Source organism: Erythrolamprus reginae, chromosome 1 (assembly GCF_031021105.1).
Source record: "Erythrolamprus reginae isolate rEryReg1 chromosome 1, rEryReg1.hap1, whole genome shotgun sequence".
NCBI lineage: Eukaryota > Metazoa > Chordata > Lepidosauria > Squamata > Dipsadidae > Erythrolamprus > Erythrolamprus reginae.
In genome coordinates, this window is record NC_091950.1 from 324,060,346 (window position 1) to 324,080,925 (window position 20,580).

At 42.0% G+C, this 20,580-nt stretch overlaps 1 protein-coding gene across 3 annotated transcripts in view; it reads left to right on the plus strand.

The window, feature by feature from the left end:
• The window catches only part of SCAF8 (SR-related CTD associated factor 8), a 119,133-nt gene that overhangs the window by 82,083 nt on the left and 16,470 nt on the right, over positions 1-20,580 (plus strand). The window contains exon 21 of one of the 3 annotated variants that reach the window (XM_070733744.1): positions 62-1,148. The exons of the other annotated variants lie outside the window; for them this stretch is intronic. The gene's annotated coding sequence lies outside the window, so the exon portion shown is untranslated. Of the gene's footprint in view, positions 1-61; positions 1,149-20,580 lie in introns of those variants that run through there. 3 annotated transcript variants of the gene reach the window in all.

Here is a 20,580-nt window from a genome sequence, read left to right on the forward strand (position 1 = left end):
AGCTGCCAGTGCAACAAACAACAAAATGAACGCTTTTATTTTTCCTCCCCAAACTGTACAGATGAAAACACAACTGCAATTCCTTCCAAATGAATGACAAGGGTTTTCTGTGTCTTGCCTGCTGCCGTTACCTAGACCTAGAAAGACAAAGGAGATTGGTGAAAACTGGAGATTCTCCCTTGTGCAAATGAGAACGCTTTCTACTCATATCAAGGGATTTTTTTCTGTATTGCTACAGTAATTTTCTTTCTTTATTCTATGTGCTGATTTTTCTGTTTGAATAAAACACTCAAGGTGTTGATGGAGATTCTCGATCCCCAAGGTCCCAAAGTTGTTTTTCAAAAGGCAACTGGACTTTCTTGTCCAGTTCAGGAAAGCCTAGTTAGCTTTTGAAAAGCACCTTTGGGAAATGCTTGAGGCATTTACAATTTGAAACAATACAGGTACACACACAAATGCAGAATACTGAAAATATGTTAAAATGTAAATGAAAACATGAATAATATAATTTTCACTATCAAAGGCCAAGCAAAAGAAAGGCATATTTGCAGAAAAAAGTAAATTCATCTCCAAGAAAGTACAGTTTATAACCTGGGAGAAACACAGCAAAAATTTATCTCCTACCTTTTCAATAGGCAAACCTCTGAAAGTAGAAGCACTTTCAGAAGTGCCCTTTGTACAGATCTTTAAAGTACCGTATATGAAGGCAAGTTACTTCATATAGTTACAGCCTAAATGGTTTGAAGTTTTTTTTTAAAGCGTAGTTTCTTCAGCCACCTCTGCGTACCACATCAGCTGTTCTCCCTCAAGGTGGATATAGCATCCAGGAATGGGTTAAATCCGTCTGTTTGGACTGAGTCTGTCAAAAGCTTTTTCACTCAGGCTACCAAAGTGGAATAGCAATCAAAAATGATTGGGGGGAAAAATGCTTTGGGGACACTTGGTGATTTTACTTTGCTGGATTCATATGATGTTCTTCATTTGCACATCTCTTGGATGATCATGACATTAGTCGTGGAGTGTGGATGTTCCTCATCTCTTAAATCTTTGGTCTATGCCTGTCAATTTTGGCTAATAGCTTTGGCCTTTACAATCACTAGCTATATTTCTAGTAAAATCATTTCTAATAAAACTGTCTTTACAAATAACTGAATTTGTTGTTTCTTATTGTGCCTCTCTGCATGCAAATTAGCTGACACAGTCATCGATTTGAGTACCATGTCACAAAGATTGGCATTATTTTCCCTTACACTCATAAACATAATAAAAGTACTTCTAATGTACTTTTTAAGCCTGCACAGAGCTAGAATCCAATTATTCAAAGCAACGTTCTGTATTTGCATTAGACATTTCCTGGTTCTGAAATGCCAGTTTTGAAATACAGTATAGGAGATTTTCTCCTGCCTTATATGATAGCAACAGTCATTTGTTGTAAGAAAGAAAATGCATATTGACCAATTCAAATTCTGACCTAGAGCATAGAAACATAGGAAGTGACTTTAGAGTGACTGGATTAACACATTACAGTAAGCACTTATGTTATTAGATTTTGGATTAGTATATGTCAGGGGTCCCCAAACTTGGCAACTTTAAGGCTTGTGGACTTCAACTCCTAGAATTCTTTAACAAGCATAGCTGAAGAGAAGAATTCTGGGAATTGAAGTCCACAAGTCTTAAAGTTGCCTCGTTTGAAGACCTCTGTATATGATATGAAGTAGCCATGATACATTAACTCAACTAGTAAACCACAGATGTGTATATACAGTGTTCCCTCGATTTTCGCGGGGGATGCGTTCTGAGACTGCCCGCGAAAGTTGAATTTCCGTGAAGTAGAGATGCGGAAATAAATACACTATTTTTGGCTATGAACAGTATCACAAGCCTTCCCTTAGCACTTTAAACCCCTAAATTGCAATTTCCCATTCCCTTAGCAACCATTTAGACTATTACTCACCCTGTTTATTTATTAAAGTTTATTTAAAAAAATATTTATTAAAGGCAAACAAAAGTTTGGCAATGACATATGACATCATCGGGCAGGAAAAACTGTGATAGGGAAAAAACCCATGAAGTATTTTTTAATTAATATTTTTGAAAAACCGTGGTATAGACTTTTCGCGAAGTTTGAACCCGCGAAAATCGAGGGAACACTGTATATGAATCCAGTATTACGGTATTTAAAGCCTTTTCAAAATCTGCCAAGAGTTGAGTGTGGGAACTTTCTCGTAATGCATTGGTTTTACAGCTCATCTCTACTATTTCAGATGACTCCAATATTCTTGCTCTAGAAATATCTGATCTGTGTTTGACAAAGAATTTAGCAATGCATTTATATATATTGGATCAGCAACAATTTTCTGATGGTGAGTGACATGTACAGCAAGCTTGTCAAAATGAAGACACATGGGCAGTGACATCACATAAATGACATCCTTATGTACTTGTGTCTCAATCTTTCATGCAAATGTTTAAGTTGCGGCATACACATGATGACATCAAATAGATGTTGTCATTCTACCCATCTAGATGTGTAAATTAATTGTAGGTTCTACTATGCAATCTTCAATGATTGTGCAATTGCAAATCATAGAAAAATTCAGTTTTAAATAGTTGAAATCCTATGAAATCTTCCTCAAGAATTCCAAAATATCAAAAATGTGAATGTTTCTCAAGTCACATGAAATCTCAAATAAGACTTTAAAAGGAGTTGCTTAACTTGCAATATTTTGGCCATTTTTCTTTAAAAGATATGCATCTTTTAAGTATAAGGTGCAGCATTGCCAATTCCCGATAAACATATTTTTGCATTAGATGATTACGTAATTCTGCTGAAACTACTTAAGGTGGATATTGATATTGAAATATTCATTATTTCTCTTAACTTCAGCTATAAATCAATCATTTCAATATGTAATACAAACTGATATTGAAATGCTAACCTTGCAGGGATATTTTTGCCACCACAAATGTTGACCTGAAAAAAAAGACTATTAACTCAATACTACTATTAACTCAAATTAATCACTAATTTTTAAGACAAATTCTTTAGAGAAAAATAGGGTACTTTTGCCTTCTTCCCTGGAATGGAGACATTTTGACTTAGAATTTTGTATTCTTATTAAATGGCATGAGTTATTGAAATCCTCTAATCTAAGCACTAGATAAGGCCTCTGCTGTGCCATCAACTAAAATGGCTAGCAACAGCTTCCATATCTTGTATTTGCCACAGAAGGATTCCCAGATCCTAAACCTCTCTTTCAGGAGTAGTGCATACCTATCCATACCTCCATCAACATTGACATTAATGGAGAACCTCAGTGAACAAAAAGTACTGCTGTCTTGTTTGTGTTCAACTTCAACCTGTTTCCCATATAGACCTAGACAGGCTCCAGACACAGAGGGAAGATGTTGGCTGCACCTGTCCTACAGGGTAGCAATATGAGCAGTTAGATATTATCCGCATAATAATGATACCCTATCCTGAACTGTCAGATGATCTCATTCAAAGGCTTCATAATAGATATTAAAAACAGGAGACAGAAGATTGATATTTGGAATTCTGCAAATAGGTCCACCAAGCCAACCTTTGTTCCCTACCTCAGCAGTTTGAAACCAATGCCTCCTTTCTACAATCCCATAAGGCATTCCAACAATATACTATTGTAGTTGGCATCAAAAACTGATCAAGTGTCTAAAGAGACCAGGAGAGATGCACTTTCCCCATCTAAATCCTGAATGAAATGAAATGACCAATTCTGTCTTCAGCCAATACCCAATTCTTTTCATGTAGAATCTATTGGAATTGATCTGCCACTGCCATTCCAACAATGTTGAACATTATAAATGCCCATGGCACAATATTTTTGTTGTAGGTTATTTTCTTAGAAGTTGGTGAAGCTTTCAGCATAGTAATTTATAGTAGTGGTATAGTAATGGTATTTTAAGGTACCAATTTTTTTAAAAAGGTGCATTATGCACCTGCTGTTTCCAAAACTATTTAAAGCAGTTTTGTTATATAAGCAACTTGCGAATAGATTTCTTATTGCTGAATTCTGAAAGCTAAAATTAACACGAAACTTTTCTTGTTTATTTATTTCACAGTTTCTTGTAACCTATCCCCATCCATAGGTAATGTACAAAAATAAAAGCAAGACAAACAATAGCAATTCTTCAGATTCTTATGAGAAATAAATATTTTGGTTAAGTGCACAGTGGAATGATGTTCTTTAAAAGCTTTATGAAGCTTATGGTACAAATATAGAAGGCCTACCAGTTGGTATTTTTGCCTCTTGCCACCTTAGAGACTGTAAGCAGGTTTCCTTGAAACTGACTTAATAATAGGAGGTCTTTGTAAGTACAATTCAGAATATATTAGTTTATATATTTGTATCTTAAATGTGGACATGGCATACTTTGGAACAGCCTATCAGATGCTACTAGCAGGGGTGGGCTACTGCCCGGATGGGGGGAAATACAGTGGGGTAGCGAAAATGGAGCTCCACCCCAGAGCACCCAATTTGCACTGAAAGATGTTGAAAGAAAATGCAGGGCATCCTTATTTATTTTATTTATTTATTTATTGGATTTGTATGCCGCCCCTCTCCGGAGACTCGGGGCGGCTAACAGCAATAAGAGAGCGTACAATAATAATCCAATCCTGCATAAGCCACGCCCACAGTGTGGTAGTAGAAAATTTGGTAGCCCTTCACTGGCTACTAGACAGCAAAAACCAAAATTCTCTGCAGATCTAAGTGTCATCTGGATTTTTGCAATCCAAATCTAATAGCTCTAACCTTCCTCAAATTAAGGATAGGTTAGGGAAGATCTCTTGAGGTATGACAGTGTCATACTTAGTTCTCTGTTGCCCCTTACGTTTTTCAGTGTAGTAGCCTCAAGATACAGTGGTACCTCAAGATACGAACTCCTCGTCTTACGAACAACTCGTGATACGAACCCGGGGTTCAGAAAAAATTTGCCTCTTCGTACGAACTTTTTTCGTCTTACGAACGCCAAACCCGAACTTCCGGGTTCAGCGTTCGGAGGCTGCTGGAAAGCCGCCCGGCTGTTTTAAAAGGTGACAGCCGGCGGCGGGGCTTCTTTCCGGGTTCGGGAGGCCACTTTGGGGTTTTGTCTGGGAGAGAGGGCAGGAGGTCCAGCGCTGGGGGAGGGAGTCAGGAAGGTCCTCCTGCTCTCCCCCCCCCAGCGAAAAACACAAAGACAGTCTGACAGGCAGGGCAGAGCAGCCTGGAGCAAAGGGAGTCTGAAACCGCCGCCGGCTTTAGCTTCCCATTGCTCCGCGGGCGGCGGCTGACCGCCTTTGTATTTTTGGCTGGGGGGGGAAGCAGGAGGCGCAGGATCGGCGGGCGTGGGGCGAGGCAGCAGGTCTGCATCCTGGGAGGGCGGCGGGCGAGGAGGCGCGGGCGAGCGGGCCAGCGAGGGTGCATCCAACTTGAGGGGCTGAAAGCAAATGTCTCTCTTCGTTGCGCTGCTGCCAGCAGGGCCTGGTTGGCAGCGGAAGATGTAACCGAGCCCACGGGGCCGGGCTCCGTGGCGGAGACCGCCGGCCGCTCAATCGGGCCAGCAGGGAACAGAATGGAGCCTTCCGCGGCGGGGCTGGTAAGGGGGGGAGCCGAGGGGGGAGCCAAGCCCAGCCCCGTGACATTCGCTTTCCTCCCGCCCGCAGCCGACTGATCGTGGGCTCCTTCGCAACCTCGGAGAGCTTCCTGGGCATGAAAGCTCGCGAATCCAACACGGACGAAAAGCAGGAAGCTCTCCGAGGTCGTGAAGGAGCCCACGATCAGTCGGCTGCGGGCGGCAGGAAAGCGAATGCCACGGGGCTGGGCTCGGCTTTCCCCCTTACCAGCCCAGCAGGCAGCCGCCGCAGAAGGCTCCATTCTGTTCCCTGCCGGCCCGATTGAAGGGCCGGTGGGAGGAAAGCAAATGTCTCTCTTCGTTGCGCTGCCGCCAGCATGGCCTGGTTGGCAGCGGAAGATGTAACCGAGCCCACGGGGCCGGGCTCCGTGGCGGAGACCGCCGCCCGCTCAATCGGGCCGGCAGGGAACAGAATGGAGCCTTCCGCGGCGGGGCTGGTAAGGGAGGGAGCCGAGGGGGGAGCCGAGCCCAGCCCCGTGACATTCGCCTTCCTCCCGCCCGCAGCCAACTGATCGTGGCCTCCTTCGCAACCTCGGAGAGCTTCCTGGGCATGAAAGCTCGCGAATCCAACACGGACGAAAACCAGGAAGCTCTCCGAGGTCAGGAAGGAGCCCACGATCAGTCGGCTGCGGGCGGGAGGAAAGCGAATGCCACGGGGCTGGGCTCGGCTCCCCCCCTTACCAGCCCAGCAGGCAGCCGCCGCAGAAGGCTCCATTCTGTTCCCTGCCGGCCCGGTTGAGGGGCCGGTGGCAGGAAAGCAAATGTCTCTCTTCGTTGCGCTGCCGCCAGCATGGCCTGGTTGGCAGCGGAAGATGTAACCGAGCCCACGGGGCCAGGCTTTGTGGCGGAGACCGCCGGCCGCTCAATCGGGCCGGCAGGGAACAGAATGGAGCCTTCCGTGGCGGGGCTGGTAAGGGGGGGAGCCGAGCCCAGCCCCGTGGCATTCGCTTTCCTCCCGCCCGCAGCCGACTGATCGTGGGCTCCTTCGCAACCTCGGAGAGCTTCCTGGGCATGAAAGCTCGCGAATCCAACACGGACGAAAACCAGGAAGCTCTCCGAGGTCGGGAAGGAGCCCACGATCAGTCGGCTGCGGGTGGGAGGAAGGCGAATCCCCCGTGGGCTCCGTTACATCTTCCGCTGCCAGCCAGGCCATGCTGGCGGCAGCGGAACAATCGCCTTCCTCCCGCCCGCAGCCGACTGACCGTGGGCTCCTTCCCGAGCTCCCTTCCTGAGCCTCTCGTTCTCTCTCCCCCCCCTCGCCCCTTCGCCTCCCTGTGTTCCTAGGAGAAGTGCTGGGGATTGAGGCAAGACAGACCTTCTGCTCCTCACCAGCACTTCTCCTAGGAACACAGGGGGGCGAAGGGGCGAGGGGGCGGAGAGAGAACGGGAAGCTCAGCATTCCGTCAGCCACAGCGCTGGCTGTCAACTTTTCTTTTTAGCACTGGGCAGGAGCTGACTTGCCTCCCCAGTGCTAAAAAGAAAAGTTGACAGCCAGCGCTGCGACTGACGGAATGCTGAGCCTCCCGTTCTCCCCCCCCCCCCCACCTTGCCCCTTCCGGTTTCGGCGTTCGGGAGACCGCTGGGTTCCCAGCTGTCTCCGAACACCAAAGCCGAACTTCCGCGTTCGGCTTCAGGAGACAGCTGGGAAGCGGCGCGGCTGTTTTAAAAGGTGACAGCCGGCCTGGGGGGCTTCCTAGCACCCCCCCGAACAGGGGGGTGCTGGGAAGCCCCCCCAGGCCGGCTGTCACCTTTTAAAACAGCCGCGCCGCTTCCCAGCAGTCGCCGAAAGCCGTTTTTTTTGGGGGGGGGGGGTTGGTTGCACGGATTAATTGACTTTACATTGTTTCCTATGGGAAACAATGTTTCGTCTTACGAACTTTTTGTCTTACGAACCTCTCCCCGGCACCAATTAAGTTCGTATCTTAAGGTACCACTGTATTTTGGACAGAAAGTTCCATACATTCTCAGGCAAGGGTCCTCTTTGTAGACTTCAGTTCAGCATTTAATACCATCATACTGAATTATTCTAACTAAATTAAACCACCTAGCAATACCTGAACACATTTATAAGTGGATCACAAGCTTCCTAACAAAGAGGAAGCAGTAGGTGAAGCTAGGCAAAATCATTATTATTATTATTTTATTATTATTTATTGGATTTGTATGCTGCCCCTCTCCGTAGACTCGGGGCGGCTAACAACAGTAGTACAAAACAGCATGTTTTAAAATCATATCAGCTATCTGATATGGCTCCGGTTATGTGCTCTAACCTCTTCTCTCTATATATCAATGACTATATCTCAAACAATACATATATTAAACTACTGACATGAAACCACATACAGACAGGAGGTTGAACAACTAGCCTCGTGGTGCGACCAGAACAATTTGGAACAGAACACATTCAAAACTGTAGAAGTTGTAGTAAACTTTAGGAGAAACCCTTCCATCCTACCACCTCTAGACAACACAGTATCAACAATAGAGACCTTCAAATTTCTAGGTTCTATCATATCTCAAGATCTAAAATGGTCACCTAACATCAAAAACATCATCAAAGAATGTTCTTTCTGCGCCAACTCAGAAAGCTCAAATTGCCCAAGGAGCTGCTGATACAGTTCTATAGAGGAATTATTGAGCTGTCATCTGCACTTTTATAACTGTCTGGTTTGGTTCTGCAACCCAACAAGACAGACACAGACTTCAGAGGATAATCAGAACTGCAGAAAAAATGATTTACTGCCAACCTGCCTTCCATTGAGGACCTGTATACTACACGAGTCAAAAAAGAGGGCCATGAAAACCCCTCACATCCTGGACATAAATTGTTTCAACTCCTACCCTCAAAACAACTCTATAGAGCAGTGATGGCAAACCTTGTTTTCCTTGGGTGCCAAAAGAGCATGGGTGTATGCTATTGCACATTGCTGGGGAGGGCAAAAACAGCTCACCCCATGGAGGCCGAAAACTGCCTGTTTCCCAACTACTGGTGGGCCGAGTATGCTCGTGTTTCACCTTCCCCAGGCTCCAAAGGTTTCCCTGGAGCCAGGAGAGGGTTAAATGCCTTCCCCATCCATCCTGATCCTCTGTGCTTGCCAAAAATCAGCTGGCCAGCACACACATGCACGTTGGAGCTAAGTTAGGGAAACTGCTCGTGTGCCAGCAGATATGGTTCCGTGTGCTACCTGTGGCACCCTTGCCATAGGTTCGCCATCACTGCACACCAAGATAACTATACACAAGAACAATTTTTTTCCCAAATGCTAAACTCTGCTAAACAAATAATTCCCTCACCACTGCCAAACTATTCACGAAGGCTTCATTACTATTACTATTAGTCTTCTCATTATTCCTATCACCCATCTCTCACTTATGACTTTATGACTAACTTGTTGCTTTTATCCTTATGATTTATATTAATATTGTTTTCATTGCTTAGTTGTACCCTATGACAATCATTAAGTGTGGTACCTCATGATTCTTGACAAATGTGTCTTCTTTTATGTACACTCTGAGCATTTCAAAGAGAAATTTCTTATGCATCCAATCACACCTGGCCAATAAAGAATTGTATTCTATTCTATGATAGATACACATATAGAAGGCCTACCAATTGGTATTTTTGCCTCTTGTCACCTTATAGACTAAACAAGTTTCCTCCATGCTGGCTTAATAATATGAGGTATTTGTAAATACAATTCAGAATTTATTTATTTATTTATTTATTTATTTATTTAGATTTGTATGCCGCCCTTCTCCGCAGACTCGGGGCGGCTCACAACAAAGTGAAAAACAATTTATAACAAATCTAAATTTCTACTAAAAACATTTTAAAAACCCCATTTTCTAAACACACATACATACACACATACCATTCATAAATTGTATATGCCCGGGGGAGATGTCTCAGTTCCCCCATGCCTGACGACACAGGTGGGTCTTAAGGAGCTTACGAAAGGCAAGGAGAGTAGGGGCAGTTCTAATCTCTGGGGGGAGTTGGTTCCAGAGGGTCGGGGCCGCCACAGAGAAGGCTCTTCCCCTGGGGCCCGCCAACCGACATTGTTTAGTTGACGGGACCCGGAGAAGGCCCACTCTGTGGGACCTAATCGGTCGCTGGGATTCGTGCGGCAGCAGGCGGTCTCGGAGATATTCTGATCCAGTGCCATGAAGGGCTTTAAAGGTCATAACCAACACTTTGAATTGTGACCGGAAGTTGATCGGCAACCAATGCAGACTGTGGAGTGTTGGTGAAACATGGGCATACCTAGGTAGGCCCATGACTGCTCTCGCAGCTGCATTCTGCACGATCTGAAGTTTCCGAACACTTTTCAAAGGTAGCCCCATGTAGAGAGCATTACAGTAGTCGAACCTCGAGGTGATGAGGGCATGAGTGACTGTGAGCAGTGAGTCCCGGTCCAGATAGGGTCGCAACTGGTGCACCAGGCGAACCTGGGCAAACGCCCCCCTCGCCACAGCTGAAAGATGGTTCTCTAATACGTTAGTTGTTTGTATCTTAAATGTGGACATGATAGCCTATCAGATGCTACTAGACAGCAAAACCCCAAATTCTCTGCAGATCAAAGTGTCATCTGAATTTTTGCAATCCAAATCTAATAGCCATAACCTTTCTCAAATTAAGGATAGGTTAGGGAAGGTTGCTTGAGGTACTAATGTAATCATGTCATACTGAGTTTTCTGTTGGTCCTTATCTCTTCCAGGAAGTTTTGCACAAAAAACTCCATACTTTCTCAGGAACATCTGTCTTCTTTAGGTAAAAGTGAGATCTTCTAGATCAGGCTGATGGCTTAATAATAACAGAATAACAGAGTTGGATGGGACCTTGTGGGTCATCTACTCCAAACCCTTTGCTTAATTAGGAAATCCTACATCAGTGATGGCCTCCCCCTTCATGCTCACAACCACCCCCACGCTGCCCCCCACACATGCGCATAGGCCTTTCTGAAGCCTGGTAGGCAGTGGTGGGTTCCTATTGGTGTTCTCTAGAGAGCCGCACCACTATGAAACCACTGATTTTTACCCTTTTTTTTTTACGGCGTCTCCGTGTGAAAGAAGCCCTCCCGTCCGCCCTTGTCTTAATGCTGATCTTTATTCTTTATCCGGGACACAGCTGAGAGCTTCTTCCACATGCAGACGCTGGGGAAAAAAGTCACATAAAATCACTGGGTTCATACTGATGCTGATTTCTGGACTGCACCGGTATGAACCCACCACTGCTGGTAGGTGAAAAAAATGTCCAAACAGCCAAGTACGTTTTCCCAAACTTCCGGTTCATCTATTGGGGGATTTCTTTGCGTCCGGGGCTTCAAGGAGGACAAAACTGCCTTTCCAAAGACCGAAAATCAGCTGGCCAGAGAGTGCATGCGCGCTCAGAAACCTTACATGGACAGGAGGAGGAGGAGGATGATGACGATAATAATAATTTATTAGACTTGTATGCTGCCCCTCTCGAAGACTCAGGGCGGCTCACACCAGCAATAAAACAGTACAGTACAAATCTAATAGTTAAAACTATGACTAAAAATCCGCTATCTTAAAAAACAATCAATACTATACAATCACAACCACCCATAACTCTTAATGGTCAGAGAAGGGGATACATTAATTGTCCCATGCCTGGCGATATAGATCTTCAAGGTCTTGCGGAAGGCGAGGAGGGCGGGGGCAGTTCGAATCTCTGGGGCGAGTTGATTCCAGAGGGTAGCCGCAGAGAAGGCTCTTCCCCTAGGCCCCGCCAGACGACATTGTTTAGTCGATGAGACCCGGAGAAGGCCAACCTTCTGTTGTACTTTTTTAGTAACCACTTCTGCCTTTTGTGATTCTGGAGTAAATAATCAACCAGTGATAACCTGATCTATAAATTTCACCAACTGCTTTAAAAGTTATTTTAAAATGCACCATACCACAGCATCAAAGAGATCCACAATTTAATCATATTGTGCAATCAAGTACTTTATTGGTTCTGAATGTCCTTCATTGTGTTTGATAAATGACTAGTTCTAGCTCTATACAATCTATATCAGTGTTTCCCAACCAGTGTGCCGCGACACACTAATGTGCCGCGGGACATGGTCAGGTGTGCCGCGAGCCCGGCCTGGCTGGAGCTTCCCTGGCGGTGACGGGAAGTGAACTTTTGGGGCCCGGTGGGACGGCGCCGGCCACTGTTGCTTCTAAGCTGCGTGGGCATGCGCCCGACACAGCCATTAGGACCCACCCCCACCCCCCCGCAGAAATTTTTGAAGTGGCGCAAAGCCACGCAGTCCTGAATCGCTCCCTTCTCTGGCCAGCAAAGTCGGCTGCCCAGGAAAGCGCTGCATTTGAAAAGCGTGCGTTTTAAAAGCAAGCCGCTTTCCCAGGCAGCCGGCTTGCTAGCCGGAGAAGCGAGCAGAACGGGACTGCGTGGCTTTGCGCCATGATGACAAAGGCTGTGGTGGCCTCCAAGCACTGCCCTTTGTGGCGCCCCACCACCCGTTCCTGAAGGTAGAAGTCGGGCAGGGTACCTGGAGGCGTAGGTGGCGCGTGGCAGGGCGCTGAGCGCCATGGACACCTGGGAGGGCGAAGGGTTGAATGTAGCTGCTGCCTCTTAGGCGGAGGCGGAGGCGACAGTGGAGTCCGCGCTGGGGCCATGCGGGGCCGCTAATCCGGGGGGCCGCAGACCGGCAAGCCGCCCTCCACTCTCCGCTCTCTCTCTCTTTCTCTCTCTGTTGCCGGCGTGGTGCATGAGAGAGAAAGAGAGAGAGAGAGAAAGGGGAGAGAGAAAGCAAGGAGAAATCAAGAGAGAGAGAGAGAAAGCAAGGGAGAGAGAGAAAGCAAGGGGGAGAGAGGGAGAAAGAGTGTGTGAGAGAGAAAGAAAGAGAGAGAGAAAGAAAGAGAGGAAGAGAGAGAAAGAAAACAAGAGAGAAAGAGAAAGAGAGAAGGAAAGCAAGAGAGAGAGAAAGAGAGAGAGAGAGAAAGCAAGGGAGAGAGAAAGAGAGAATAAAAGAGAGATAGCAAGAGAGACAGAGAAAGAGAGAGAGAGAAAGAATGCAAGAGAGAGAGAAAGCAAGAAAGAGAGAAAGAGGGAGGGAAGGAGGGCGAGAGAAAGAGCAAAAAAGAAAGGAAGAAAGAAAGAGGGATGGAGAGAGAGGGAAAGAAAGAGGGAGGGAGAGAGAAATAGGACGAAAGGGAGGAAGAGAGGGTTTTTTTGTCCAAACTTTTTTAGCCCCCCCCCCCCCCCCGCTCAATGTTCCCCAGGATTTTGTAAGTGTGAATAATGTGCCGCGGCTCAAAGAAGGTTGGGAAACACTGATCTACATTATGTGTGAGCCTATATACCTCTTTTATCGTGCCCACTCTTATTCCAATCTAAAAAAATCCAAGGACTGTATTTCTGTGTAGAGGAATTCTTCCTGCTCCTATGCTAATATTTTTGCTTCCTTTTTTTTACTTGCATTTTTCCCAGCTCTTAAAATTCTTTTCAGATGCATGCAATACTCCAAGTGCAGTTTCTGTCACTGTTAATATTATACTTTTATTTCCAATTGTGTTCCTAATAGCATGAAATTTTTTTTATTTTTTTTTATATGGATACACTGGATTTTTATTTTCATTGAGCTATCATGACTCCATAATTTCTCCTGATTTATTACTGCTAATTAACTCCTGCTAACTTTAGTTCCAATTAATATGAGAAGCTCATTTTCTTTTTGGGCTGATGTGCCTTTTTGGGCTGAGGTCCTTCTGTTTTACTAAAATTACCATTTAGTGGTACATTCATCTGTTTTGAAAATCCTTTTAGAGATTTCTTTAATTTTCTTTCAGTTTTAATATCCTCAGTAGTTTGGTACCATTGGCAAATTTGGCTATCTGATATAATAGAATGGAAATTTCCCTTACTCTAGTCCAGACCTCATTGTTTCCTATATCTTGTGGAAATGATATCATCCTATGATCTTATACAGGAATGCTAAATTTTTACTAGCCTTGCCATTAGCCATTTTATTTTTTAGAGAATCATGGGCAATATTTTGGGGAGACCTAAAACCCATAGGTATAATGTTGCTGACTTTCCTTAACATTTATTAATCATTTGTTATTTTTACAAACTCAACGCCAGAATTCTTTTCCAAACAAATTACCCAAAATGCTGCACCTATATTTTGGAAAATTCTTGTAAGATTTTGTTATTACTTCCATTCATTTTAACAGTGAAAAATAAGCAAAAAAGAATCAAATTACATCATTGAAAGATTTTAGATTATATGTTTTTCTTATCTCTCAGTATTTGGGTTAAAGGAAAAGACAGACATCCAAAATAAATAAAATTAAAAGTTGACTGACAGAACCAACACTTTTGTAGAACTTAAATCTTTCATTTGCCTTAAATTTGTGTTTTTATTTATTTCTCATTTCTGATAACTTGCGCAGTTATTACAGAATACTAATTGTATTTTTTGTTTTTGTATTGAAACATAGACTTTCTATGTTTACCAAGAAATTTTATCTAGTATTTAGTAGACATTGCAAAGTTAAGTATACATAACAACATCTGCTTCATGCTTTTCTTACAGTATATCATAGAGTAGGCTAGTTTTCCCTTAATATGATAAACATCAGCTAGTAATCTTTCTAGGATACAGGCAAATTAAGAATTGTGGTAAAGTATCCTACATACCATATTTTTATTTACACATGATTTTTTTTCTCCATTCCCCATGTATTCTGCCTACATTCTCCTTATTTACTCATCTCTCAGTCATCTTTTTTTCTGTGTGTTCTATTCCATCCACCCTAGCCCCACACAACAGTACTTCTTGTAGCCTATCAATCCTAGTCTAGTTATAACCCTGTTATTTAGCTCCCAGCTTTAATAAATAGATCATCCAGGACACTTTATATTGCAGCCTCCTAATATCCTTAGTTGGAGTACCTTTGGGCTGAGATATATTTTGGGAAATAAGGGTGAAGCTAGAAGTGAGTGTTTTGGTTTGAAGTGGCTCCAGTCACCCTGGGAGATTTTTGAAATAATAAATTATTAGAAATAATTGGGTCCTTGGCATATAGTAAAAGGTATGTTTGATTGTATTACTACTTATAGGTCTACAATGCTAATCCCTACCATAAAACACTATATATGTAGATAAACTAATACAAGTTTAGGTATATATCATAGAAGATGAAATATTGCAATATTGTTAGAAGCCAGTTTTAATCCAACAGTTGGTCACACGACATCTCTGTAAAGATCTAAAATCTTTTTATATTAACTTATTTGTTGCATATTTTGAGACTTGTTAAAATGTAGAAAAACAAAAGTACTACACGGTATTGTATACTCAACCTTTGATCACAATTAGAACTTTCATTGATAAGCAATTCTACCATTAAGTGAGTAGTACCCACTTTTACAATCTTTTTTTGTTGCAGTAGTTAAGCGAATCACAAGTCATCAAACAAATGAATAATGGCTTCTCCATTGATTTTGTTTGTCAGAAAGACCCTGGGAAGATTGCAAATGACAATCAAATCCTGGACACTGCAACCTCATAACTACATGTCAGTTGCCAAGTATCTGAATTTTGATCACATGACTGCAGGAATAGTAAGGTTGTAATAAATGAGAGGACCAATCATAATTCATTTTTTTTCAGCATTAAATGAATGGTCGTCAGATGAGGACTTCCTGTACTAATTTTTTTTTCTTTTATATACACAAAAACATGACATAACATACAAACATAAAATGTTAGGAATCTTAGTTCCTGTCTTAATGATAGCTTATGATCAATCCACAACATTTCATATACATATACCATAAATATTTATCATTCTTATCTATATTTATTCTTTCTATATATTCTACTATATATAAATATCTTTTTCTGGTCTATTTTATCCTATTTCTTACATCTCTTTTATGAATTTCTTCAGTACATATTATCTCTTCCTTTTTTATATATACATTCTTTTACATATATATCTTTTTCATTTTGTTTAATTATATATTTATCTGTATAAACATTTAGCAAGTTGATATTTACACATTCTCTAATGAAGTATATCTGTTCCTTAACCATTCATAAAATCTATTCCAGGTTAGATAGTATTCTGATTCTTCCTTTCTGTACTGAACTTCTAACTATTTCTTAAACCCAGATTTGTAACCTTAACATACAGTAGATGTAACAAGAAGATCCTCCCATAATCTCTTATACCAAAGACTTTGCATTTTGGTATGAGGATGCAGAAAGTGAAAATATTTGAATATTCAAGTTAGGAATGCAGGCCTTGCTAAATTTAGAGTCCTAAAGCCTATATTTTGAAGTGACTTTTTAATGCTGGCCTCTGTTTTTCCTTAAGCCCCAACCTTTTGGACCTCAGAGACCACCAAAGTCATAATTTTAAACCCCATGGACCCTAATTCATAATTTTAAGTCCCGTAGGCCACTAATACAATTTTTTAAAAAAAGATAAATACATTTGTAAAATAATGATCAGAGAACTTTTATTTTATTAATATGAAATGCACCTATTTAACATAAAATTATAAATGCTTATTTAATTATAACAAAATCATAAATGATTATTTAATCATAACCAAAACTTTATTGTCCCTGTCCAATTGTTTCCTCTTATCAGTACCTATCCTATGTATATTAACAATGTTATATCTATGTATATTGCAAATACGTACTTGATATAAATAAATAAATAAAACAATTGAAGCTTATTTGATGGTGGCTTGCTGATGTTGGGAAAGTCAGTCCCATATTCCAGTCCAGAGCTGCACCTGTAGTCGCTTCCCTTCTCCCCTTCCCTTCTATTTCCTTTCCTTTCTTCTTCCTGGACTGGATTAATTGCACTCAGCCCTATCTGGCCTAGGGGCCAAGATTTCTCCATGGACCACCAAACTTTCTCGTGGACCACCAGTGGTCCATGGACCACAAGTTGGTAACCTGTGCCCTAACATATTGCATTTTGTATTTTGCTCACCACTCTTATCACTAAAAACTGAGAATTTGGAGCCTACTCCCAATATGGTAACATTATCCAATTTGGGGTTACAGAGATTTTTAAAATATTTTTAAAATGCAAGATTTTGCAAAATTTAATTAAAATTTAAGATTTAATCCGTAAATTGAGAATGCATTGGTATCTGAGCTTGGACCTTTCACATCAGCTTATGAGAGTTGTGCGCAGTGACTTGGAATATCTAAGAGTTGTCATCTATGTGGACATTTGTTTGGTAATTGAACAGATTGTAAGAATTAATTATAGTAGCTTAGTACAAGGAAATCTGTTTCGTGATTAAATGTCATTTGTCACATATTTCCTCACATATTGTATAAATAAGTACAGGAAAAGTTGCAAGCGTACATGTTTGTACACACCCACATATACACAGTTGCTTGATTAGAGCATCTGGTTAGCGTTTCATCTGAAAGGAATTATTATTATTCCCTGTCCTCTGGCGAATGACTAACTGCTAGATTCATTTAACTATTTAAGATACTTATTGTTTTTTTCCCATCTTCTTGCCAAGATTCTGAAGAACATCCACATAAGACCCTGGAAAAGATCTATACAGATGAAAAGAAGCAAGAATTAAAACAACAACAAGAACAAAAACTATTGTGCAAAGGCAGGACTTCAGTTATAGTGTGAAAACTGGCATTTGGGTCCCTTGACAGCATTTTTAATATACTGTACATATTTTATAGGTCAGTGATGGCCAACCTTTTTTCCTCGGGTGCCAAAGGCGCATGCACACTATTGCGTGCTACGAGTGCCCACACCCATAATTCAATGCCCACCTTCCCCCTGTGCATGTGCGTGTGATTCCCCATGCTGCCCCACCCTCTGTGCATACGCACACAATTCCCCCACTCTCCCATTTTCCAACTTCAGGTGGGCTCGCACAGTAGGCCCATTTTTCGCCCTCCCCAGGCTCCAGAGGTTTCTTGGAGCCTGGGGAGGGCTAAAATGGTTTTCCCCACCACCCTGGAGGACCTCCGGAGGCCCAAAACGCCCTCCCAGAGCCTCGATGCAAGCCAGGAATCTGCTGGCTGGTATGCACATACGCACTGGAGCTAAGTTAGGGCAATGGCTTGTGTGCTGGCAGATATAGCTCCATGTGCCATAGGTTCAACATCACTGGTATAAATAATGCCAGTTTAATCACCTCTGGCTTACATTTGATTACTTGCAGCTCATGAATAAATAATACAGGAAGAGCACATGTTACATAAACTGTCCACGCTATTTATTTTTATTGCTTATCTTAAAGCTGTTTTAACTTACTCCTAGCTGAAAAACAATAGCAACTACTATCTCTGCCAACAGACTTAGTATTTAAAAGATGTAATGCAAGGAGAAAAGAAGAAAACAACAAGCTTTCACACTCCTTCTGTAAGTTTCAGTTTTTCTGGAATAATCAGTTTTATTTTGGAAATTTTGGAAAAAAGAGGAATCAAAAGAAAGTAGCAAAATTAATGGAATAGTCTTACTTCCATACTAGAGGTATGCATTGGATTTTCTTGAAACCCGGACTACCTACAGATCAGGGTAATAATACTTTCATTTTCCCACAATGAAGCCAACAGATATGAATTCAGTATTTTGATTCTGGTTTTCAGAGGGCCCTTTCTCATTCTGGTTCTCTAAAAATCTATTGTTTTACAAAAAATAATGTCAAAAGCAAAAAAATACTTTGGTTTTGGATTTTATCAACAACATATCTGTTTCAAATCAGAGACACTCTGGCTGCCCCATTCAAGCATTGTGACCATGAGATTGAAGGACTCATCTTTAGTTTTTCAATACTCATTGTAATTTAATGTTGCCCAGTATCTCATCTATCTGACCATATGTTATTAAGAGTGTTTGCAGCTTTGCGTGGGCTAGTAACTAATTTACTTTATAAGCAAGACTCTTGATTTAATCATTTATGCCTTCACCTTTTCAGCAAGAACATTTACCTCTGATATTTGTACTTGCATTAAATAAGCATTTAAAAGAACATAACTTGAAATCTTTTTATTGATTTCTATGATGTTTGATATATTTAATCCCATTATAATTGTTGTTTACATAAACATTTCAATCCATTGCATGAAAAATGTATTACGGCCATTTATATTTTTCCATGCTAGACCTTTTAAAGAAACAGAATTATTTTTCTCCCCAATGTCCCTCAAAATCCAAGCATTGAATTGGGTTGGATAATATTAGTGTGACATAAAGCTATCTAGGTCCTTTTGCAATGGGTCCCAATATCAGATATGATCATCTCTGCACTCTTCCCTCTTCTCTTTCTGCTTATATTGCATTTGTATTAAGAACTGTGACTTTAAAAAAAATTATGAACATTCTAAACCAGTAATGGCAAACCTATGTCACCATAAGGAGCCATATCTGAGGGCACGCAAGGAATTGCCTTATGCCAGCTCCAGCACACTGCCCAGCTGATTTTCGTCCTTTCCCCTCTCCCCAGGCTTCAGGAAAGCTCCTAAAACCTGGGGATGGTGAAAACTGCCCAATGGGCCAACCAGAAGTTTACTATAATTTATTTATTATTTATTTATTTATTAGATTTGTATGCCGCCCCTTTCTGTGGACTCGGGGCGGCTCACAACACAATAAAACAATTCATAACAAATCTAATAATATACAATTTAAAATTTAAAATAGTTAAAAAAAAACCATTTTTAAGCAGACATACCTACAAACATACCATACATAAATTATATAGGTCCGGGGCAGATATCTCAATTCCCCCATACCTGACGACAAAGATGGGTTTTGAGAAGTTTACGAAAGGCAAGGAGGGTAGGGGCAGTTCTAATCTCTGGGATTAAATATATCAAACATCATAGAAATCGATAAAAAGATTTCAAGTTATGTTCTTTAAATGCTTACTTAATGCAAGTACAAATATCAGAGGTAAATATCAGCCTCATTTTCACTGTTCCTTTTCAGGAACTTCTTCGGCTTTAGATAGTTGCAGCCAGACCTAGCACATCTCTGCCCATTTCTGCTGCAGTCGGCAAGGTTTTTCTAAAGGCCTTTGCAGCTGATAACAGAGCTCCAGATCGATCTAGAGCTCTGTTATCGGCTGTAGAGGACTTCAGGAAAGCCTTCTCGGCTGCAGAATAAATGGACCAAGGTGTGTGAGGCCTGGTTGCAACTATCTGAAGGGAAGTAATAGGGCAGCTTCATTTCTGTTTTGTTTCCAAACTTCTGATTGGCCTATTGGGCCATTTTTCGCCATCTCCAGGCTTCAGGAGGCTTTCCTGAACTCTGGGAAGAGTGAAAAACGGCCCAACAGGCCTACCAGAAGTGCAGAGGCTTCAATGAGGCCTGTGCACATGTGTAGGGGATGTGCACATGTGCAGGGCGTTGCATTATGGGTGTGGGCATGCGCGTGCGTGCACGCTTTTGGCACCCAAGCCAAAACAGGTTTACCATTATTGTTCTATAGATAGTTTGAACTCACTGTACACATCTGCTATGTGATACTGAGAACAATACTGAATCACGGAAGTTTGATTTGACAGAATAATACAAATGGCAACTAAGTACCAACATACATTGAGAACCTATAATGGGGATTTATACAGCTGGGAAGGTCGAAAGTAGCCGGGGAGTTACACCTCTGTGTGGGTATTGAACACATATACTGTATCTTCTCCCCTTAATGCAGTGCTTCTCAATTATTTTCTGTTATGCCCCCCCTAGGAAGAAGTAAACATTTTGTGCCCCCCCCCAACTCTCCACCGGGACAATTGTTTGCAATATTCGGCACATTCTCACAGAAAAAACTCAAGCGATTGGGGTATAATGGTGTTCGCTGCCAACATTTTTTAGACATAGTAAACATACCGGTCTTTCCTCATCTCCCACCGAAGTCACAGTGCAACCAAGCACTACATA